This window comes from Haemaphysalis longicornis, unplaced genomic scaffold (assembly GCF_048455015.1).
Source record: "Haemaphysalis longicornis isolate Haplotype H1 unplaced genomic scaffold, Haemaphysalis longicornis Haplotype H1 scaffold_9, whole genome shotgun sequence".
NCBI lineage: Eukaryota > Metazoa > Arthropoda > Arachnida > Ixodida > Ixodidae > Haemaphysalis > Haemaphysalis longicornis.
The window spans coordinates 114,154,855-114,179,470 of NW_027526460.1; positions in this window are offsets into that span (position 1 = coordinate 114,154,855).

Sequence of the window (24,616 nt, forward strand, 5' to 3'; positions counted from 1 at the left end):
CAGCAAATATCGATTCTACATCGGCTATGACGCACGCCGTTGGGACTCTGCGGGAAACCGTTGTTCGGAATCCAACGCTGTGTCCTTCGATTCGCGCACGTAATGGCCTCATTGGTGAAGCAAGTAGGAACGATCTTGTACTCAAACGCCTGAGGCACGCAGTAGAGAATGTCACTGTAATTTCAAATAGGTCCGTCATTCTCAACTGAGAAGCCCGTCCGCACGTTGAGCTGCGTCATCGACTCAAAAACCAGAACTTACATCCGAGCAACATGTATCCTCACTTTTCCAATCCAGTTTCCCGTTCCAGCCTTTACTCACTGAACTCTATTCGTGATCTGAAGAAGGTAGTTAAAAAAACGGATACTTAAAAATGTTTAAATTTCCCGATACAAAACAGGAAAGTTGCTTCACTTGGGAGGCAAGACAAATACAGTAATGATTGGGTTAACTCCGTAGCAGCATTCAATTGCTGTTACCAAATGAAACCAGGCTTATTAGAGGAGGAGAGAAAAAACTATTCGACTTAAGAGCTGAGTGGGCGGGGTCCTTAGGTCAGGACTCCGTTGGTTCTACCTACCGTCTTCGCCCTTTCGATCAGCCATAGCCGCCTATCACGGTGAACGCTGGTAAGTTCACTCCTCCACTGCTGGTAGGTAGGACTGTGAATTGGATTCAAGCCTGGGTTATTGTGGCACTCGCAGACCATATGATATAGTGTAGCGCGTTGGCCGCAGTGATTGCACAGGGGGTATAGAGTGTGGGGTGAATAACGTGTAGTCTCGTGGGGTGTGCGAACGTGTTTTTTGTAGTCGGCGGAAAGTCACTTCTTGTTCTTTGTTCTTGTTCTTTCGTCAACTCCTGGCGGGTCAGTGCGTCGGGATAGCCTGTAGTGTTGCGTTATGTCGCTGAAAGTAGTGAGAAGGTGATCTGCCAGGACGTCTTTCTCCAACGGTGCACGGTTTTGCAAGACCTCGGGCGAACGCATGCCCTGCTTGATTGCAGCGGAGTAACGAATGGGAAGGCGTCCAAATTACTGATAGGTTTCTTTTGGAGGGATTCTGGGCTCCAACCTGCATGGCTTTTTTGGAAATTCTTCCCGACACGTACGTACGACACGCCGCTTGACAGTCGGTGATGATTGAGTCTGCGTTATCGTATAATGCGATCGCTGTTCTTCCGCATGGATGCTACTTCGATGCCTTAGACTGATCCTACTGATGATGGCAGGGGGTTGTGACAACGGCAGTGTTGGTGTTCACGCACGCATAGTCCGCTGTATCCGTGTGCACCGTGGAGATAGATTCTCCGTATAGGTTTTCGATGAGTTGAGCTCTGGCTTGTCTTCTCCATTCGTGGTGTTGATGGTTCATGTTCCGTGGAAGTGGTGGTACTCGCAGCATTGACTGAATGTCCAGTGGGATGTCAGACGTCGTTTCAATATTTTGTGGGAGTGCGTCGCCTAGGCGTTGGGATACGTGGGGTCCATGGGGGTAATGTCTAGGAGGGTTCTCTGTGCAGCGAGGTGGGTTTTAGTCAATTCTTCTAGAGTGTTATACACTCTAAAGGCTCGCAGTCGAGCAGGTGATGTAATTGGGGGCATAGGTAAGGCTTGTTTGTATGCTTTGCTGATAACTGTGGTTATCTTCTGCTTTTCTCGCACCTCAAAGATGGTATAGGGGGCAACGTAGGTCATTAGAGAAACAATGAACGCTTGGACCAAACACCCTTTGTCTTGCCATTTCATGCCGTGCTTTTGATTGGAAATACTTCGGAGAATCCTTGCTATTTGCGTCGTATTTGCTTCCAGCTTGTGGATTAGCTGGCTCTTTTTGCAAATTTCTTGATAGTTCATGCCCAATATCTGAATTGTTGAAGTATGAAGGATGCTATGTCCATCCAGTGATATCTCTAGGTCCATGGCTGTGTCGCGTCGCCTGTCTTGCACGAGTAAGAGCTGGGTTTTTTGGGAGCGCAGATTAGTCCGCAGAATTTGCGTACGCCTGAACTGCGTTCGTGGCCTGTTAGATTCGGACTTGCGTTGTTCCTCCCTATCCTTCCTTGATCCATATCGTGATGTCGTGGGCATATATTTCATGATGAATAGCCGTGATTTCAGCCAGCTTCACGGGGAGATTATTCAGGGATGTGTTAAACAATATGGGGGACAAGACCCGTCCTTGTGGAGTTCCCTTGCTTCTATACGAAATAATTTCGGAACAGAGGTCTCCTTCCTTAATGACGTGTTAGCGTTTATTAGTAGGCTTAAAACGAGCAACCTATAAACTGGGATGTCAGAGTGACCACACAAGAAAGTAGTGTATGAGTTGCCGATATTTTGTGTTTTCCTTATTATCGGGCTTAACTAATTCAAGTTTGGGTTAAATTTGGCATGATTCTTATTCCAGCATGGCAATCTTTCAAATAAAGAAAACCAGTACTATTTCTTGACGGTCCCTATAAAAATTTCGAGCTGACGCCGTAACCCGCCGACGCAACACTTGGAACATACCTGATGCAGCGTTGAAGATAATGTATGTCACCTGGGGTTCTTTGATTTGCTCCTAGCGGGGCAGGCACTGTAGACGCTATTTTTCGCGTTCATTTCGAGGAAGATCTCCTCGGATAGAACTCATACAATAAGTTTGAGGGAGTTTTCAGGTAACTAACTTAAAATTCTTGTTCGCCAGCGGACTACCTTAAAGTCCAGTAATGCTAACAAATGAATGCCTCGGCGGCACGTAATCACTGATGCATTTTGCACCAAATACGTCTCTGTTTTTATTATGTGCAACTAACGTTAACGCACCAGCCCTAAAGAGCAATATTTTGTGTAATGACCCAGCTTCGCTGAGTAAGGGTCGCGCTCATGAGTGAGCGGGTGGCCCGAATTACTGGGGAAGGACGCGTTAGAAGGAGGTTGCCCCTTCTTCTTTTTTCATTTGTGGGAGCGTTGCATAAGGGTGTTAGCTCAGTGGCATGTTTGGGCGTGGAACACATCAACAAGAGCATATCTAAAATCAGAATTGAAAGTTGGGCTAGTACGTTTTTTCACATCCTTAGGCAGCGCTTGAAGACGGGGACAATAGAGGATGGACACCATCTTTGCCTTTAGGCTCTGTTTAACGATGTAACAATGTAGAAAAATAAACACCTTGTTCGAATTTATTGAATATTTATGGCGAATACTCTAAATAGTTCACATAACTGGAAAACGACGACGTCTCAGGAAACAACCAAAAGGAACGCCAACCCTAAGAGCTGTGCGTCGTTGACCCGTCGTTGCTGTTTCCAGTAGAAGCCCTGGCTTCGCAGTTGTGTCATGCTTTGCAAACTTACCAAAGCCAAGTATAGCTCTGCCGCAATTGTTGCTAATTGTGCTACTGAGTGTACCGGACTCAGATGTGGGTATGACGAACATTTTTTTCGTTTTGTTGGCACCGGTCGATGTCTTTGTTTTCTGTTCAAACACAACCGTGGAGCGCCGTATACGCTGATGCACGCTGCTAACAGTAAGAGCATAACATATTACTGTTATACAAAGCAAGCCGAGCTTATGTGTTCACGCCTTTTTCTACGTTACGACGGGTCTGCAAAAACACTCCGCACGGCATCAGAGTGCATTCGCTGCAAGCGGTCAAAGGAACGTAACGTTGCAAAATAGACTCGGCGTTCGGCATCCTCAAAGTGGCACCTTAGACCCTTACTTTCTTCTGAAGTGTCCTCTTGGCCTGTTTAGGTGTAATATGATTCGCAACCATCACTACTTATCGTAGGAAACACCTCCAGGTGAAGCGCATGCCGTAATCCCCTAATTCCCTGGAGGACTGCCCGGCGCCTGATTTAACTTGGGCTTGAAGAACGAAGTAATCTGAAATGTCGCGACGCTCTTAGTCGCAAGGGAACTGCTTGAGCGGAGACGTGAAGGCGCGTCTTCTGGCTCACGTACCCCTTGATGTGCCCGTGTGTACACATAGACGTAACGGAGCTCTTTCCTCCAAGGCGAAATTGGTTTCAGCGGCCCGCTGTATCTCGCGCGGACAGACGCCGGGGAGCCCAAGTGGCGACGAGTTGTGTGGCTGCTGCGTGCACCCTATCGATCGCGCTTATGCGCCGAGGAGAGCTACTTGAGCCGCGGGTAGCAATCCGAACCGCGAAAAGAAGGGTTCGAGCCGAGCGAAGCGGACCGCTGCTGGTTCATTGCGACCCCGACTCCTCTCCTTCGTCGGACCACTTTGGGCCTCGGATGCGATGAGCGCGCCCTGGGTACACACATAAAACTCCCGCGCAGTACGTCATTACAGGGGTGCGAAGAGCGTGCATCTTGGTTTTCTTAATACTTAGGTGAAGACAAGTCGCGTACAGTGAAGTAGACTACCAAGAAATGTCTTTGTCTCATTACCTTGCTTTTTGATTTTGCTAAAAGAAACGTTACGCTCGCAAAGACGTGCGCTATGGCGCGTTTTTGCAACAGGCGTAGCCCTGGTAGCGCTTATTCAGTGAAACGTCGCAAATAAAAATGTTTAGAGGGTAACTTTTGCTTAACAGGGTCATCAAAGGTTGAAAAGCACCTGGTTGTGTCCGCAGAATGCGAACAGACACTTTTATATCCAAGGGTAAAGCCAGAAATGCGGCGGCAGTAGCGGACCACCCGGTACGGAGACGGGTCTCGAACGCATGATTTCAGCAGCTTATAACTTCAATACAAACAAAATGATGCAACATGTTTTTTCCAGGGTGTCGAACTGGAACTGAACCAAACCGAAAACTGGAACTGAACCGGTATTTATGCCGGAACTGAACCCGAACCCGAACCGTTATTTTTTGAGCACGCTGAACCCGAACCTGAACTGAACCGAAAAAAGAAATAACGGTTACCGGTTTATGCCGAACTGGTTTGACCCTCGATTGTTTATATTGGAGGGTCAATGCAAATCAGGCCTTTTTTTTTCACGTACCATCAACTTAGTACCCGCTCGCGCACTTTCCCCTCCAGAGAATGGACTATCACGCTCTTTGTAACAACAGTGGAAATGAATGAGCGCCAATGTAGCAATGGTCTGTTGCTGCTGGAAGAGCGAGCGTAGTGCAAGCTGACCACACGAAATATTCTCGGCAGCTAGCAGGGGATATAAAACGACTTTGCCTTTCCCTAACTGCGACTTTATTGGAGCATCAGGCTGCAGAAGTGCTCCACTGCACAACAAAGAAAGCCCACACCCGATGTGTTCAAACTTTTTGCATTTCATATTTATTGAAAAGGTCGAACACCTGCAAATTGTTAATACTTGACAAGTGTGACCACAGGAGATTCTGAGTGGCTAAGCCGTTTGCTGCTGACCACAAATGTCCTCGATCTCCCTTCCCCACGACCGTTTTTCTGAAGCAGATGGAAATCGAGAACGTCTGTGTATCGAGATTTCGATCCACGTTTAATATCAACAGCTGGTTAAAATAAGTATACCGTCCTGCAACATAAGCTGCGCCTCGGAGCAGAGATATAGCACGGGGCATCAAATGCGCCAGTTTTTTTTAATTATGTTTACATGGAAAACAACAAAAAAGAAAAGGCTAATCACGTTGCTTTAAATTTTACGCAGAAAGTAAGTAAAACCGAATAAGTAAAAAAAATCACCAAAACGTAGATTTTGTTCTATACTTTTCTTTGCCCTGCCTTTCACAACCAAACCTGTCATGAATGCGAAGGAAGGGAGTTTCGTGGTCAGTTTTTGCGGACAGTACACTGGACAAGTTCCGTATTTTACAGTTACAAAGAACAATTGATTTGTCAGGGAAAACTGTTAAGGTGCGAACTTAATCCCTTGGCAAGAAACTGCAGCCTTCGATCTTGTCTTCAAAGCAGAAACAGTAATAAAGCAGATGACACGTGCACAAAGGCAGGACGTTACCTCACACTGTCCCATTCGCCCAGCGATCATCTTTTTTGCTTGTTCTGCAGCTTTGCCTCATTCAGATCTGTTTTTTTATCGAAAGTGCACTTGTACTCGCTACATTATTTATACTGCTACTCGTTCCGGTGGGGTGTACTTCTGTGGATGAAACAAAGAGCGTCTACCCAAAAAAGTCCCATCTCATGCTCCGCGCGTCAAATTTCTTTTTCATTTTGTAACAGCATAATCTGTTATAAGATTCCCCAATGTAGCACCCGGAACGATGGGCGGGGGTCAGGCGGTACGATGACATACTGATTGTAACGCACACATCCGGTATAGCTATCGCAAACGGAATTGCAGGGGCAGAGCAATAATGCAGTGACTGAGCGTTAACTAAAGCTTACTTTTAACAAAAGTGTGGCTGACATATTCCATAAGGTGACAGCTACAAATTATTCAGTGTGACCAAATAATACATTTCATTGGTAGTATTTATTTGCCTGTTGTAGGATTTTTCTGTTTTGTTAAAAATATAAAAAAAGTGCGCCATTTGAATTTGCGCTGCTATTTGAACGCGCCAGTACGCAGGCCTAAATTTAAGGATTCAAGGTTAGCGTGATGGGCGATTCCATAGGGGCGATTGCGATTTCAACAAAAAGGGAAAGGGCAGAAAATACATTCCACAGTAATATCTCTTGGCGGTGGGTTTTTGAATATTCGCTAGAGCAACATAAAGTCTGGGCGAGAAATTAGGTGGTAAACAGTCGCCGCTTCATCCGTTTGTCTAATATTTCCGAATTGTTTAAGTTTGCTTTACAATTGTGCCACTGCCCTTGGCGAACAGCAGCATTTGGAACTTTTGTTTGTATTTTGATTGGACTGTCGTTTTAAACTACGAAATGCTTTTTTTTCTAATTTCAGTGATAATTCAACTCGTCGAACCGGTTCGCGAGCCGGTTCAAGCTCCCGAAATGGTTCGCGAAACGATTCGGTACGTGATTTTGTCAAACCGGAACTGAATCGGAACGAAATGATTTCGCCTGAACCAGAACCGTAACCAAACCGGTATTTTTTTGGTTCGACACACTAGTTTTTTCAGCAGTGTTATTGACCATCTAATGGAGTCTTTTTTTCCTAGTTCGAGAAAATCAAAAACGGATTTTTTTTCTTTTGATTTTTATAGTTACGTATTTTTTGAAAAAGCGCAGCAGTCGATCTTTTTCGCGTCCATGTATATTTTTCCTACAGAAGCGATATTTAACGGATATATTTACAAATATCTTGTCGACATTACCTATCACATAAAAGTTGGTCACAATTACGGATACATAGATAGGGGCCTCAAAGTTAGCGACAATCTAGCGTCTGATGCGATTTAACAATTTTTTTCTAAATCTTAACAGGGAAACTGTTTCCAAATCGTAATTATCCGTGCCCGCAGTGAAAAATACCAAGAATTTTCTGAGCGCGCGAACGTGAGCGCGGGCCTTGCGGCGACCGCTCAGCAGTTAACAAAACCACGAAAATGCTGAGCGCTGGTGTGTGGTGCCTGGCAACTACCGCTCAGCGTCTCCGGCACATGCTTATTAAGGGGACGTTGCAGCACTTACCAACGATTACTGAGAATGCATTTTGGGGTAACGTGTATTGTCCTAGCAAATCTTCTCCCGCAAGGATTATGAAAATCCGTTCACTATCACCGAAACTACGCGCGATGAGAAATCGCACATTCTTCTTCCTTCTCAACTCGACTGCAGACAACGCGACGAACGCTGCACGCTCTCTCCAGGAGAAGGGGGCGGATTGCGGCGTTCTCTTCGGCGGCCTCTGATCTATCACTGTACTTGGTGTTTTCTCCGTTTGTCCGCAGCATGGAGGGGTCTATTTCCGGTCTGGTGCCACAAAAAAGCAAAAAAGCAGACATGGCTGCCTGCCCGCAAGCGGGCACTCAGGCTGGTAGAGCGTTTTTGAAACAATAAACATTTGTCGTCGAGTGGTAGCGTTCAAAGAGGAGTATGGAGTTCATTACTCAAACTCCGCGCGCAGTCAAAACACAAAAGAAACGCCAAAACTGTGCGTACAGGTTCGGGCATAGGAGGGGTTGGCACACAGCGCCTACAACGGCGGATCGTCGCAGGAAATGCGTGAAATAAGCAGCGAAGCTGACCAGGGAAGCTGACCAGCGATAGCCAATAGAACAGCCATGGCCTCCATTGCGTCGTTTAGGCCATGCCAGTGATGCATAATGAGAAAAATTGAAGAAAGCGCGGTTGGTTTTTTCGCGTATTTCACAGCGAGGTGCGCGCTTACTGCTTCAGGTTCGGGTGTAATATTTGGCTCAGGTATTCCTGGAAGTGCAAACTAAACGTCGCGCAGGTTTACTTCCACTGCTCAAGGAGTGTTGCAGGGTCTCTTTAAGCCTAGCATACCCACTTAGGGAGATTGGCCAAGATTGTCAAAAAATAAATCCAGCGTTCGCAGGAAGTGGGCAATACTTGCTCGGAACGAGAAAGACACGTCATGGCGTACGCCACTTCAAGGTGATGTCGAATGATAATCATTTAAAAAAAGATATAAAGGAAGCGGACACTTACAGCAACACCGATGGTCGTTGCGGCAGCGAAGAAGCTGCCAATCGGCTGCATTCGTGGACTTAAACCTCCGTGATGGTCGTGGAGGTTGCTTACAGCTTCGCTGAATTCAAGTCCTACGTGTTAGTGTGAGCGTCCTTCATTCTTTTCTTTCACAGCAGAACACCAACTTTATTTGACCTGTTTGCAATATTCGTGTAGTTTCTGTTTTAAAACAAATTATTGTCCTAACAGTCAAACCTTGCCGTGCGCAAAGCCCCAAAGTTGGAAAAAAGTGTAGCCGCCGGAAATCGCGCGTCACTTCCGCCACCTCTGTAAATTTTTCCTCGCGAAGTATGCATGCTAGAGGAAGACGAATTGCAGTGTTAAGCTAGTTTCTGGTTCGCGCATAACTCATAAAAATAAGAAAAAAACAAGAAAAAATGAGCGTGTCCACTCATGTTCGTTCTATCGTGGAATCACCCGCATGATACGACGAGTTTTTTTTTCTTATAGATGTCAGGAGCCAGTGGACCTGCCGCACATGTTATGGCAATGTCCACAGGCGATCACAAACGGCCGCACAATCCCTAACAGGGAGCAGTGGGAGACCGTGCTGCTCGGCTTCTGCCCGGAAGATCAACTCTGGGCCGTCCAGCTGGCTGAGGGTGCTGCCAGAGCCCAAGGACTCACGGCCGACGACTAAGCATCAGGTGGCAAACAGAATAAAGTGTATTCTTTCTCTCTTCAAATAACACCAACTGCCAAGCTACAACAGCGAACCCCATTTCCAAAATCATCATCATCATCATCAGCCTATTTACGCCCACTGCAGGCCAAAGGCCTCTCCCATTATTCTTCAATTACCTCGGTCCTGTGCCAACTGTGACCAATTTATCCCCGCAAACTTCTTGATCTCATCTGCCCATCTAACTTTCTGCCGCCCCCTGCAACGCTTGCCTTCTCTAGGGATCCACTCTGTTACCCTTAATGACCAGCGGTCATCTTGCCTTCGCATTACATGCCCTGCCGACGTCCATTTCTTCTTCTTAATCTCTACTAATAATCAACGCTATTTCCAATATTTCCAAAATCACGCTATCGCAAGTCAGCGGTCGGTTGTACTCGTTAGCATCATCCCCCCCCCCCACTAAAAAAATTAAATGGTCCTTTATAGCGCCTTGTTTCTCGCCCGTGTGTTGTGCTGCCTAATTCGGAATACAGCGCCTCGCACGAACATCATCCGTCCTTTCGCAGTGAATAGAAACATGTTTCGTGTGATTCATGGTGCTTCCTCTGGTTTCCCCCAGGAGCCAGTCTTCACAAACATTGCGTTATTACATTCGCCTGTTCTTTCATTCACCCGCTTCTTGCTCATTTAAAAGAGAGAAAAAAAAACAGATATCGGCTGCGCCAACCACAAAATCAAGTGCAAAAGCAGCCCACGTTCCTGCTTAGAAAACGTTCTGCAATCCACTTAGGGGACATGTAGTACTCGGTCGGTATGTAGCACATCTCTATGCTTATGGGCAATTACATACCATACAGGGTACGGTCACAGAGGCACTCTAGCCGTGCCTTTCGCGCTGACCCCAAACCCTGTGCTGTGTTTAACGACAGCAACCGTTATCGTTGAGCCTAACCCGCATGTCAAGCAACGTCTCTTTGTTAGTTGAGAGAGAGAGAGAGAGAAATTTATTTGCCCTGTTCAGTAAGGCTTCCTCATTGCAGGGTGCCTCTGGAATTCCTCGTTGGTGGGTCTTGAAGGGGTCTTGCTGGGAAGGCGGGTGCCTAGGGTCTTCTGGATAAAGCCTGCCAACAATAGCTGCTGCTGTAGCGTGGCCGGTTCATTCAGCCACTGCCTGCTGATATTGCTTCTGTATACGTTGGGGCATTGCCATAACATGTGCTCTTGATTTATCCGTGCGTTGCACACATCACACACTGGCGGGGAAGTGTTTATACAGACTTTGTACACGTATACTTCGTCTGTTGTGAGTGGCGTTAGGGTTTGCGTCTTCCTTACGGTGTTCTGCTGTTGCCTGGACAATTTCTTGTGCGTAGGAGGGAATTTGCGTCTGCTTTCTGCGTATCCTTTAAGTAGTGGTTTTGGCGGGATCAGGGCTTTTGGGTATGGCTACAGTTGGTGGGTTCCCTAGAAGCGCCTCTCGTACGAGCAGGTTTGCTCTTTCATTTCGTGCCAAACTTACGTGTCCCGGTACCCAGCATGCCTTTATCGGGCCTTTAATGTGTTTCAGGTTTTCCTAATTCAGTTTCGGAATGCAACCTTGTGTCAGGAGGGTGCAGCCTTCCTTGCTGTCAGTGTATATATTAGTAACAGTGTGCTGTGTTGCAGTGCAGGCGGATGCCCAAGCTATGGCCGTGCCCTCGGCTTCTTCGACGGAATAGCCATTGCCCTGGTTTTCCCTTCCTGGCCTGAACTTCTCGCGAATGCTATGCCATAGCTATATCCTTGTACTGCCACATCGGTGTAAACTTGGATGCTATGCGCGTCTCTGGTGTCTTTTTTGGCAATTAATTTGGCCTGGATGCTTGGTTACATCCTTGCTAGGTTGTTGCTAGGTTACGTTTTTTTTCGATATTTCTCGGGATGGGTGCTGTTTGAATAAAGTTGAACACCTCTGGTGGCAATATAGCAAGTTCTCCGGTAATAGTCGCAAGGGGTTGCGCAGCGCGTAGAATGTCCTGGCCTTGTGGTGATTTTTGCAGTCGATCCAATTGGTTATGCCGGTGGACTGCCAATAGTTTTTTCAGTGTAATAAAGGTGCCTTAGTCGAGTAGAAGCTTCATGCTGGCATACAAAAGAACACCAAGGGCGACCTTCGGGGCGTACCGCAAAACTGTGCCTAATTTGTTCTCCTCAGTCTCATTGATATTTACGTACGGTATTTGATATCTAATTTTGGGCGTGATGAGTGAATCTCTCAGGTGAACAAGTTTGTTTGTCTTCCGGGAATCCGCTGCTTTTATTAAAGATTATCGGAAACCTGGGCAGAGTCTGTTCGCTCTGTCTGATAGTGTTATGCGCCGCTTGTGTTCTCCTACGTCGCTCTGTAGTAGCAGTCCTAGTACCGTGATGTGCTTTCCCAGGACGACGGTGTGCCCGTTCAATGACAAGCGAAGTCCTGGAGCTTTGCATCGATGACTATGAACTACCAGCTTCTTTGTCGAGCTACTGCGGGTACCGGCTCGACGTTAGATCTCAAAGCGTTACGTTAGGGGTATCGCTGCGTCATCCTACTGCCGCATCACCCTCTTCTTCTTCTACGCACTAACCGTTACGAAAGTGGGAAATACGGGAGGCTTCACTAGAGATTGCATTCTTCTAACAGCGCTAAGACGATGGGGACAAAAAAAGAAGGACAACACGGCGCTGGGAAAGACAAACAGAGCGCCGTGTTTGTCCTTATTTTGTCCCCGTCGTCTTAGCGCTGTTAAAAAATGCAACCATACCAACTAAAACTCGACTTTCATTACTGCCACAGTTCTATAATGAGGTTTTATTAGTGATAATTCACGAGACTGGCTTGAAGAATCCCCCATAAAATGGGCGATTGGGTAATAGTGCTTCCGCCCTAAAAACGGACGTAAAAAGCAGATTTTCAAGTTGCTATCCCTTAGATGTAATACCGTATCCTCGGGAACACGTTGCTCCTAATATGGTCCTGTAGAGCGCACACGAGCATTCCATGGAATGCAAATGATATCTCGCATCATGCATGCCACGACTGCTAAATGATCTGTTACCTAATTTAGCCCACACTGTGCTGTTCCTCAAACGTGTACAACTACTACCGCCATCAACAATTTGGCTCTCACATTTACTCCGATATTAACTTATTTTTATTTCAAGTAGTACACACTGTAGAACATTATTAGGTTCTGCCAGGGCACCATGGACGTAATACACCAGTATGTAGTAAAACCATGTTTTGTAAACCAATGGTTTTTGTCAAAGTTTCGGATGATGAATTAATGCGCTCTTTTTTTCTCAACATGCCTCGGGCAATACCGCTAATGTAGCATGGTAATGCAACCTGGGTATTGTCGTTTTAGGCTATATTTCTCACTCAATTTTTCTCGGTATTTTCTTTCGTTCTGGTGCCATGTTTTCTATTTTTTCTCATTTTAGATCTCGCCAAGTTGCCCTTGGTAAAATTTTATCCTAAGGCCATGTCTCTGCTGTTTCGGTTATCTAACAAGGGACTTCGGTGTTGTCACCGGAACCGCAATTCACTGAAAGCCCGGGAACTAAGCGCACAAGTACTTTCTAATATGCGCTCGTTTAGACCACCGCCCCCATTGTGGCAAAGTTTTGCCCAAAGCAATCCAGTTTTTCTGTCTCCGTGGCTCCTCCTCTTTTTTCTTTCCTCTTGCGTGTTCGGTCTTTGGAATGTCCGAAATGGCTACGCGATAAGGCGGTGCATTTGTAAACTGTAAGCCTTAGCAGCGCCCCGGCAAAAGGGTGATTTTCCCGGCGGCATGGCAGCGTCGTCGCAAATGGCAACCCTTCCCGTCCGGTCTTCCGTTTCCGTTTACTTCCCCTCCCTTCTTCCATCTCCCTCCCTCCACACACATCCGTTTGCCCCACTCTCTGCTCTGGTGCAGTGTGCCTTTGTGCGAACGATCCCCAACATTCACCCGACGGTTTATCCATTAGCGACTGGCCGGGCTTCGGGAGCGGTCGAGCCAGAAATGAATTCAAGGGAACTGCTCCTCCATATAGCGATCGCGCTATAGCATCTTCATAAAAAAGGGCTCGCTGCGCAAATGACTCACGAAGGAAATTTTAGCCGATCCACCAGAAAAATAAAATACGCCCACGGCAGTTTTATGCCGAGTACAAACCCACCGCGTTAAACTATTTTGGGAGCACAACTTTCCTGGCGCCCTAATTAAAGATGCATGAACAGTAAGCCCGGACAAAGGGGCGTGCCTCTCTAAAACGGCGTAAACCCATTTGTAAGCGTTAAATCCAACGTACGGCGAACTTTAAAGTTCACAATTGGTTGTGCGAGATAACTTCCAAAAGCAAGGGGGAACTTTTGCGTAATTACTAGTCAGTAGTCGACCACCATTAAGATAACCATTGCTAGGCTATACCGCCCTTTATAAACCAGGTGGATCGATTTCATCAACCTAAAGACTTTGCGAAACTTGTGGGAGGATTTCCTTTTTTTTTTTTTTATGTCACAATTAGCCGTTGTGAAGCTAGAGCTAACCTTCTAGAAAGGGTTTATTTCGCGGAATGTTCAATATCCCCTTTTTAGAAACATGTAGTAACAGATAAAGTTGGGCGAGTTGTTATGGGTGCATGGTGAAACGAAGCGCAAAAAGAAACGACAATACTGGAGGAAGAAATACAACAGCACGGAGTGCTTGTGTTTCGCGCCATATGTTTAATAATGGTCAAGGCATCAACTGCAACATTCTCCGGAAGTTATTCGTGGCAGATTGCAGCCGGGAAGGAATTTTTGTTTTGTTCGCTCCAAAGACAAACTTCAAAGAGGGCACTTCCCTTTCTATTGGGGCAGTTCGAGGAGTGAGGAGCAGTAGTTTCCTTTCCTATGCGACTGCCCGAGGGGGGTACCTACGCTCCCAGAAATCGCCACAGCTGGGCTTCAGCAGAGCGCCCCATTGACCAGTCAGCGTGACCAAATCTGCCGATTTGGCAAAGGACGAGGCGGAGCGTGCGATGTGATTAAGAAATAGAAATGGCGATGGTACGATAGCGCACATGCACACCTTGCGCTGATTTTCCAGTGCAGGTTATATACTTTACTTTAACCACACGCTTGGCCTCGTAACTCGCTAAGTTTTCACATGAGGCCATGATTATTGCTTTATGGAGCGTGGAGGGAAGTCCATCTGCAGCAATATATTGGGGTGTAAGGGGTAAAGCACTTTATTGAATATTTCTAGTCCACACTCACGACTGGCTGCTTATAAAACGATCTCTTTAAATGCCCGAGTTCTCGCCTTGTTTATTTTTCAATAGTTAAATGAACGGCTACCTGCCGCGGTGGCTCAGTGGCTATGACGTGTGCTGCTGAGCCCCGGGACGCGGGTTCGATTAGCGGCAGCGGCGACCGCTGTACTGTTGGAGGTGAAAAGCAAAAACGCCCGTGTGTTCGAGATTTCGGCGCACGTTAAGAGACAGTAGAGAGAGGGATTAAATGTTTTTATTTATCCAGCAGAGGCTGATGTGTGGGTCTCGCCCCGTGGAAGGCGTCCCTAGTCCGGGATGCCTAGACTTCGCCTGGCCGTCCATTCTCGGGTCACCAGTTTAAGCTGGATATCCGGGTCCAGGCTGGCCAGGGAAGCCCTCCACTGCTCGAAGGGGGGTTCGGGGGTGGGGGCATGTCTGGAGTTTATTGGCACTCCTATATGATGTGGTAGAGGGTACCAGGCTGGGAACAGTAAGCGCAGAAGGAAGGTTGTTGGGTGGGGAAGATTAGGTGAAGGCGGGTGGGATGTGGGTAGGTATTTGTCTCGAGACGCCGCCAAGTTGTAGCTTCCTCTCTGGAGAGGCGTCAGTATGGTGATGGGAGGCTGCGGTGAGTTTGCTTGTAATGGGAGAGAATCTCTGCGTAGCTGCTCATTGGGGGGGGGGGGGGGGGGGGGGGGTGATCTTGAGGGGGTAGACATTGGCGACTGTTGGCAATGGCACGGTGTATGAAATCGTGAGCCGCGGCATGAGCCGCTTCATTGCCGGGGATGGCGGGGTGTCCAGGAGCCCAAACGATGCAGATATCAGGGTGGTCGAGCAGCTTTAGAGGATGAGTAGGGCTGATTATAAAATGCGGCCAATCTGGTTGTTTCGGCAGGCTGTCTGCGAATCGGTGAGGATAGTAACTGGCTCAGGTCGGGACGTTGCGGCCAGGGCAGTGACTATTTCTTCAGCTACAGCGATTGAGGTTGTGGTAGTAGTAGCGGCATTGATGCATTGGCTAGTATGTGTACTACTACATAGGCTACATGGCCGGCGCGCCCAGGGTAGGGGGTAGCATCTGTGTACAGGGCGCTGGGCTCGTTCCCGTATCGCGCAGTAAAGGCTCAAACCCGAGAAACCCGGCAGCCAATGTGGTAGTTGGCGTGCATATTTCGAGGGATTGAGGCAACTCGGACAATTTCTCACAGGGCTAGAGGGATGCGTTTTTGTTGTTCACGCGGTGGTATCGCACGGTGTCCTAATGCTTTAAGGACTTGTCGACCTGTGGCAGCCAATTGCAGGCGCTGTAGTTGAGCTGAATGGTGGGCTTCTTGCATCTATTCCCACGTGTTTGGGACTCCCAAACCAAGTAGTTTTTGGGTCACAGTGGCAGTGGAAGGCCAAGCGCTGTTTTGTACGCTTGGCCAATTATGATGTTGAGTCGAGCCTGTTTTGTTGTTTTGAGTGCGAGGTATGGGATTCCGCAAGCAATTCGGCTAATAAGCAAAGCTGAATTATCTGTAGGGTATCGTACTCTTTAAGGCCTCAACGGCGGTGGGAGATGCGTTGGAGAAGGTTCATCAGTTGCGACAGGGTTTTATGTAGCGGGGAAATTGTGTGCAGTCCAGAGCCATTTTTGGGTATTATGAGACCCAACACCCGCAGCTGCGGGATCATTGGGACTGGCGTCTTTGCAATGGCCAGCTGACGTTGAGGTAGACCTCGAGCAGATTTGTTAGAATGCTGGGAGTGGAGCGTCAGCAAAGCCACTTTTTCGGGTGCGCACTGGAGGCCTCGTGTCTGGAGGTCGTGAAAGGTAGCGGTAATCTCTGCTGTTTCCTTTCAGGGAGGGTTGCACCAACGACCCTGCGGTTACTTCTGCGATACCGTCCATCTCACCGAGTGGCGATCGTTTCGACACCTGCACATGCCTCTGTAACGGGCAACAACTTCGCCCACCAACAGGCTCGCGAACTGGCCCACCGAGCCCCAGAGGTCACCGCAGCTTCGACGCCACTTCTCACCTATCAGGAAATTACCCAATTTTACCGGACCACCAGACAAAAATTCCCGTGCCCTCACCCATCCCTCAGAAAAACTCAGGAAATAACACTCCGACAATTACAAGCAGGCACGTACGTTCACCCGGTTCGAATGAATTTATTGTTTCCCACACAGTACACCACGCTATGCAAGTTTTGTCCACAGCTAGGTACCCTCCAGCATATAATTGTGGAATGCGCTCACAACCCAGCCCTACCACCCCTCTCCCCCTGTTCTTTTCCTGAGCTGTGGGAGACACTGTTGACCAGCTGTCAACCGGGGGACCAGACTCTCCTGGTGACACGGGCCGAGACGGCGAGGGCAACGCATGGATTCCCGGACTAGGGTTCCACTCTCACCTGGGCTCATTAAAATGTTTTCTCTCTCTCTCTCTCTTCCTGCAATGCGTCTTGGTGCTATCCAAGGGAGCCAGTAGGTGCCCAGACGGTAAGGTTATGCGTGTATAGCCCGTGTTTAATGTGGGGAATTGACTGTAATTTCGGTGGGAGGCCCTTCATATCGGTGTTGAATAGCAGTGGTGAGATGACCGAGCCAGCTTGAATCGTGAAAGCGGACGATCGAGGATATCCAATACCAATTGCCACAGTACGGTGCGTTAAGAACGCCATGAAGTAGCCATACATGCGCTCTCCACATCCAACAGATGTGATTACTGCAAGGATTGCCGAGTGTGAAACGTTATCGAAAGCACCCATGATGTCCAGAGTGAGTATGCAGCGCTTGTGGGAAGACGTGATGCGATCAATAATGTCCGACTTAAGTTGGATTAAAATATCTTGCTTGGACAGATGGGGTTGAAAGTCAAACATGATCATTGGGAACAGATCATTATCCTCGATGTGTGCTACCAAGAGGTTATGCACTAAATGTTCGTATAGTTTCCCAGCACGCGATGTCAGTGAGATGAGGGGGAGGTTTCCTGGAGTCACTGTTTTGGTTTCTTAGGCTTTGGGATACGAGTGATATCTGCGTGCTGCCTGAGTTGTGGTAGCGTACCGGCATTCCATTGTTTGTTGATGCACTCTAATAAAGCTTCAAGGGCGGCTGTATTAAGATTGCGCAAGTATTTGTTCTGGATGCGGTCTTTACCCGGTGTGGTATTGCGGGTGAGGTTCCGCACGACTGCGTGAATTTCTGGATCGGTGAAGGGCGCATCGAAGAAAGCGCACCTTAAAGATCCCCAGGTGGTTAAAAAGAATCGGCAGCCAGGCACTGAGGCGCGCCTCATCGCCTTTGTTGCGTCGGTGCCTTAAACCCGCAATGAATGATGAACAAAGAAGGGCTATCGCGAGTAGATTTCGCGGCATCACAACGCTTCTCTTTGTCCGCCAGAAAGTAAAGCCCTTAGAAAAGCTGACCGAAACAACGTACGGTGGCACCAATAAGCACGTCTCTGTTATGCGGCCAAAGTTTAACCATAGCCCAGTTACGGGCTTTTGCGATGCGTGTTAAGAACGCTTCTCGTAAAACGTGGGTATCTTACATGTGGGAAAATTTCCTCTAAATCAAAAACGCGCTCGTGGTTTTAAAGGGGAGTATTTTTAGAACATCCTGGAAGTGATACCGCGGCGTTTCCCTTTTATCATAAATTTTATTGCACAGATTTTCTGCGTTAGAACCGTTTGGCAATATCACAGGTGTACGTCGGCGACCCTCTAACGCGAAACGGACGAAAGACCCACCAAAACAGCACAGCATCCCTGATTCCAGGCGACTTAATGACGTCGTTGGAGCTGTCGTGGTGCTCTCCGCCTGTTGAGAAAGAGAGAGAGAGAGAGACAACCTTTAATACAAAAGGATGACCACTGGTCACGATGGGGGAAAGGAATGGGGAGGGAGGGTAAGAGAAAATAAACAAATTAATGCTGGTCGTTCTCAGTAGACTCAATAACTGGGCCAGTTTTCGGAACCTGCAATTCATGGGCCAGTTCATGGTGATCGCAATAGGGTTTTTGCACATACATCAGTTCGTTCGGGGGAGGAGCCGCTCAAACAACCCGTGCCAGACCGCTTTTAATTGAATAAACCGCTATTTCATATAATAGTTGTGCATCAGTTTGTTGTGGATCGGGATGGGGTTGGGGAGATTTAAATGTAGGTGCGTGGCAAAAGCTGGGCACCACCAAACTAGGTGTGTGAGGATTGTTCTATCTAGATATGAGACGAAAGTGCGTCTTACCGGAAACTCGACCTTATTTGCAGGTGTGGATGCAGACGGCCGGAACCGAAAGGATCTCACACTCATTCAAGGCAAAATTGTGTACGGCCTCTGCCTGCGTGGGTTGCATCTCACGCAGGCAGGCGCCGGCAGAACTGGCGATAAGTGTGGCCGTAGCAGTCCATCGATCGCCCTTATCCGCTGAAGAGCGCAACTCAGGTGGATACGAAGGGCCGAGGAACAGGTGCGGTGCAGACAAGAAGGGGTGAATTCGAGCGGGACTAGCCATGGGTTCTTCGTGTTCTAGCCTCCTTTCCTTCATCAGGCAACATTATGTCGTACCGCAAACACCTTTTATGGGCAGAGTAATCATCTGCATAAGCCGGAAAAACTGCGACGGTTTATCCGGGGAAGAAAACTTGTGTATTGCTTTCTGAGCGCCAGAAGAAGGTTGCGGATCACGAGTGCTGCTGAGGCGGAATAAGGTTTAATTGAAATGAGCTTACTAGCAGTGCAGTTGTTGCCACCAAAACTTTTTTGTTGTTGTTGCTTTCGAAGTCCTTTCTGCCAAGAGTCGTGCCTTCAAATACCATTTCGGGAGGGAAACAAAGTAAACATGCACGATGCACCTGCGAATAAAATTTAGAGCCGTTCCACTCAACGGGAGAGCTGTCGAAAGTTCAGAGCAGAGATTCGCCATAATGCGCTGTGGCACTGTTCTGCGCTCACTGCTAGCACCCATCACGTTCTTCGCCTACCTGTCTCACTCCTTTCGTTGAATTGAACGGCGTTTTGTCCAATACAATTCAAATTTTCCGCCAGCGCAGTGCTCGCTCGCCCCATGCCTTGAACTGCGCGAGCGGGAGTTCTGTTTTAAATGCAGAACATTTCAGTAACTCCCGATGTCACCCGCGTTGACGTCCGTAGTCTGCACCGTCCCCTCCCTACTATATAAAAAAAAATACTATACGGCGCCCGTTTTCGATCCCTCGACCCTGCTGGCGGAACGCATTGTACATGGTGCTCTACCCACTGCGCCACAAAGCCGACACAGAATGGGAGGCTACGAACGCGCCTTATATCCTTGACTGATTCAAATTACTGCTGACGAGCGCTCTCTCGTCAGCAGTTGCCACAAGTGCAACAACATTAACGTAACGCAAACTACTTAACGTCGTGCGCCCCCGGAACTGCTCTGCATTTGATCGTGCCCCTCGCGAGGGCGATGTTTCACTGCGTCTTCTCTCGGTCGCGGGACCCGTGGCGCCATCTGGCGGAGGCGCGGCACAACTCGTAGCACTTTGAAAATATTTTTTTCTTGCTCTCATCTCGCACGTACCGGTGCGTAACTGCGCAGTTTTCGACGCGTCATTTTTGGCGGCCATTTTTTTCTCTTACTATCGTAATAACCAACCCAACGGGCGTTCCTAACTACAAGGATGGGCAGGCTTCCGGATATACAAACAGATTTTGCCTCAAATATACCTTCCGTTTTTTTTTTTGTGCTAAACAACGGGGAGATGCATGACAAGCGCCAGCGCTTCTGGAGTTTCGAAGGGTTATGTCTCTATGAACCGCTCGTTTTCCGAAGCCTGTACGTTACGCCTTCACGTACACCATGGAGCTTTGCTTGGGTCCGTTATTTCACGGCGCCGCCTGATTCGGGCAGTCGCTTAACATCTAACAGCGTGGCAGCGAACGAGCTACAACGACAAGGCGAGCCCCCAAAGTGCTCTACACTTAAATGATGTTCTTAAATCTGCTCCTTGGTGCCAGCCGGAAGGCAAAACATACTTTGTTCCATTAGTGTGGAATGCATTTCGTAAAAGTAGAGGCAACGCTTTTTCCATGTTGAGTTAAGCGACTCTCGGGTGCAGCTGGCCAGGCCTAAGCACCAAGCTGCAGAAATTGAGAGCTTCGCAGTGTTTATGTAAAGGTGTAAAAACGATGCGGAAAATGTGTTCCACTCGTAAAAGTTTCAACAACGAGAAAAAAATCACGAGCCATCCTCACGAACGTGAAACCTGGGGAGGGGCGAAGCATGCATTGTATAAGTGCATACTTGGAACCTTGGCGTTTTTGGCCACCGAGAAAAAACCGTTGGCGGGTAAAGGTATACAGCTTTGCTGGGTGCCTCGCCTCTTTGAAGCACGAAGTGTTCTAGCACGAGGCGTTGAAAAACGATTCTCCTGGTGTGTTCTTTCATTTTCGACATGGTAAAAAGCGCACTAGACGGGGACAGAAGGGACAGTGACACGGGACGAGCGCTTTTTACGTTGTCGAAGTCGTATCACCAACTAGCCCAAATTTCTGCGTTGAATAGTGTTCTTTCAGTACGCGTTTTTGCCCACAGAGAGGAAACGTTCTAGAGCGAGGCGTTGGAAAACGAGTGTCCCAGCGTGTTCTTTTAGTAAGGGTTAAGTTCTAGCAGAGGCGTTGGAAAACGGGTTTTCCGGTGTTTTAGTAGCTTGACTACATGAGACGAGATACGACGACGACGACAGGAGACGCTGAGATCCCGAGACACTAAGCTGCTCCACCCCTAAAACGTTCTAAATGAAATATTTTAGGCCTGAAGATAAAGTTTTGAAATTGGAAACAGTTTGGCGATTACAGGTAGAGTACTAGAGACAGGCGGAAATTAGTCTACTATTCTTTAAAAATCGTACTAAAAAAACGCTCAGCTAAGACTATTTCGGTGAAAAGTCGTATTATAAATTAGGAATAACACCCGAAAATGTGCATACTTACGTCGCCGTCGAATTCGCTGGTGTGTCTTTTGTTTGTGCTGATCATCACTGACAGTTCGACCAGCTCCTTACGTGACATTATACATTCTGCGGGATTGACATATGACCAATGCATTGCTTTCAATAATACTTGTTTCCCCAGTACGCCATAAAATTTGCTAAAATTGGTAGTTACAACGAAATGGCATTAATGAGAGGCACAACGAACGGCACTGGTTAAGAAAACATACACATACCAACTTTTGATAGTAACTAAATAGGTACATGCGTAGAATCTCAGGCAGCGCCACAGAATGCAGGTCAATTCTGCAGTCAATAAAGTACTTTAGGAGTTTAGGGACTGAGGAAGATAGCATTCTGCGACTACAGTTTGTTCTCCAAAAGCGAGTTGTCCGCTGTTCAATTTGTAGAGTGCTCAACGCAAATAAACTACGCATTAATTCAGCAAACACCGCAAGTTTTCTGTTGTTACAGTTTCATTAAAACCAAAGATAGACGACAAATATCCAGGTTGTGTATGTTTAATGCGCTAAATTTTTAGTAAAAGGATCGCTGAATATTTTAAAGGGGCTTCAGATATAATGTATGTATGTATGTATTTATTGTACTTAGGAAAAGGAAAATCCACCAACAGGCGTAAATTGTCTCGCCTAGGGGCGGACACCGGAACGCCTGCTGGTGTAGGGGGGGGAAGGGGAAGATAGGGAGAAAAGAATACATAGGAATACGAGGATAGGGGAGAAGGTTGACATTACAATGTATGTAACACGCACAAGGGTAATAATAAAACACAAACGAGAAAAAAAAGGAAAAATGGGAATAAGGGTAAATATAAAACACAAAAGAGAAAAAGAAGGAAAAATGGGAATAAGAGAAAAAAAAGGAGTTACACATTGAGAAAATTAACATTACAGAGAAACACTACAGATATAGACAACACATGAATCTACAAAGGACACAGCTCACATGTAAAAGGGGTCACACACGCACACACACAAGTACAGAAGCTGCTTCAGCAGCAGCACTCCACCACAATCTGGGCAGCTAGGTAGAGTTGTAGTGGAGTGCGCTGTGCAGCCCCGAGGCCCGCAGATATGTACCCAGGGCCTCGAGCACTTTGTCTCGCTCCCTAGCACTGCCCGGGGGCCAAAGCAGATCCTCAAGTGGCCGCGCTCCGTGAAGCACGACCAGCAGCTCTGCCCGCCCTGCCGCAAACTTGGGGCACTCGTATAGCACGTGCGGCAGGGACTGCACTGGCGCTCGGCAGTGGGTGCAGGCGGGGCTGGTCGCCCGCCCCAGACGGTGCTTCCGCTCCGCCGTCCACACGTCCCCCACTCGGAGGCGCAGGATGGCCGAGCGCAGTCGTCGAGGCAGGCGTGAGGCCCGCACAGGCGGCAGGCCCCCTCCGACACGCAGCCGCGGGTCCGGATACCTGGTCCGGATGTGTCGCTGGATGAGCAGGCGGGCGTCGTCCGCTGCCGCCTGAGCCACCATGTCCGACGGAGGCAACGCGTGTGCGCCGGCGGCCAGCTCGTCCGCCCGCTCGTTTCCATCCAGACCAATGTGGGCGGGGACCCACTGCAGGCACAGTTGAGTGCCCCGGTCCGCCAGCTGTGCCGCCTTCTCCCGGATGCCACGTACCTACAGGGAGTGCGAACTATTTTATTTTCACGGCGGGCAGGTTTGCTGATGTTCGAAAACAATTTCACCACCTTCCCGTACGGTAACCCTGGGTAGTATGCGAATCAGCCGTGGGGTCGACTCAAGTTCCCATTAGTTTTCAGTTCGATCGCGGCGTTGCGGGAGGAGAATGAGGGGAGCGGACCGCGCGCGCGCGTCATTTTTACCGCGGAGCTACAGTGGCGCCCACAGCGGAGTATGCACCGGCTACCGTCGCAACTCTAACCCTAAGCTGCTTCGCATTATAGCGCGCGGAGCCGCAGCTGTTGCCATTCGTTGCGGAATCCTGGAGAGGAGAGGAGCTTCCGAGAGGAGAGGAGGAATGCCTCGCATACTACTCACGACCCCCTACGGGAAGATGACGACGGTGATTGAACGCAAAGCTATCTCGTGATGGATTCTTTCGTTGACCAATCCCTAGGGGCATCCTCCCACAATCATCATCAGCGGTGCCTGGCCAGGCATGCGGAGTGGGGGCGTGGTACTCAGGGTTCCCCTACGGGAAGATGACGACGGTGGTTGAACGCGAAGGTATCTCGTGATGGATTCTTTGGTTGGCCAATTCCTAGGGGCATCCTGCCACAATCATCATCAGCGGTGCCTGCCTGGCCAGACATGCGCAGTGGGGGTGTAAACGCCTCACAACGGCGCCCACACAACGGCGGAGGGAACAGGCTCGACCATAAGCTGCTTCGCATCTAAAATTAGTCGTGCCGCATACGCAATAGTGTAAACAAGGCAAAACAATGACTTACGTAATATAGGCGCAATTTTTTAAAGTCAATAGCAACTTGAAGGTACATATACACCCGTAGTGCGCGCTGATTTTTCCCTTATTTGATAAGATTCAAAGTCCCATAGCATATTTTCACGAAATATTATACCGAGAGTTTTAATTCTGTCATCTACTTCGAATCTAACGCTGTTGAGAAAGAAAGTTCCTGGTAATACGACGTTTCCCTTTTCTTTAATATCACCGCTTTAGATTTTTTTAATAATAATTACCACTTTTTACGAAAACCAAGAACCCAACTGAAGCAGGATTTATAACCTGGTTCCGTTTTTGCTAAGATTATCAGTGCAAACTAAGCTTTCGAGATAGGCTTTTATCGTCTTAAAATTTTCTTATGTTTTAATAATCAATGTATTCTTTTTCTATGTAACGGCTGTCTGTTTGGGTGGTACTGGGAAAATGTTTTGGAAGTATCGTGTTGTGTCCCGGTAGACTTCCGTATGAGATGCTACGAAATATTCGGATTTTTTCAGCAAGTTATGTCCCCGCTGGGAAAGATAAGTCTGATACATGGTTTGGTTTTTATTTTCGAGTAACTGTTGTTTAATTTCTGGCTTTGTAATTTTTTGAGGCTGATGTTGTTTATGTAATAAAATTGGGAAGTTGTCGTTCTAAATAGATTTGAGCCCAATGGGAAAAGCATTAAAAGCTGCATTTGTATCGTTCTCGGCGCCGCATTTGGTACGAGCTGCTACTAAAGAAAGAGCAAAAGCTCCGTTAAAAGTTCGCTAAGAAAGAACATCAAGTTACAGTA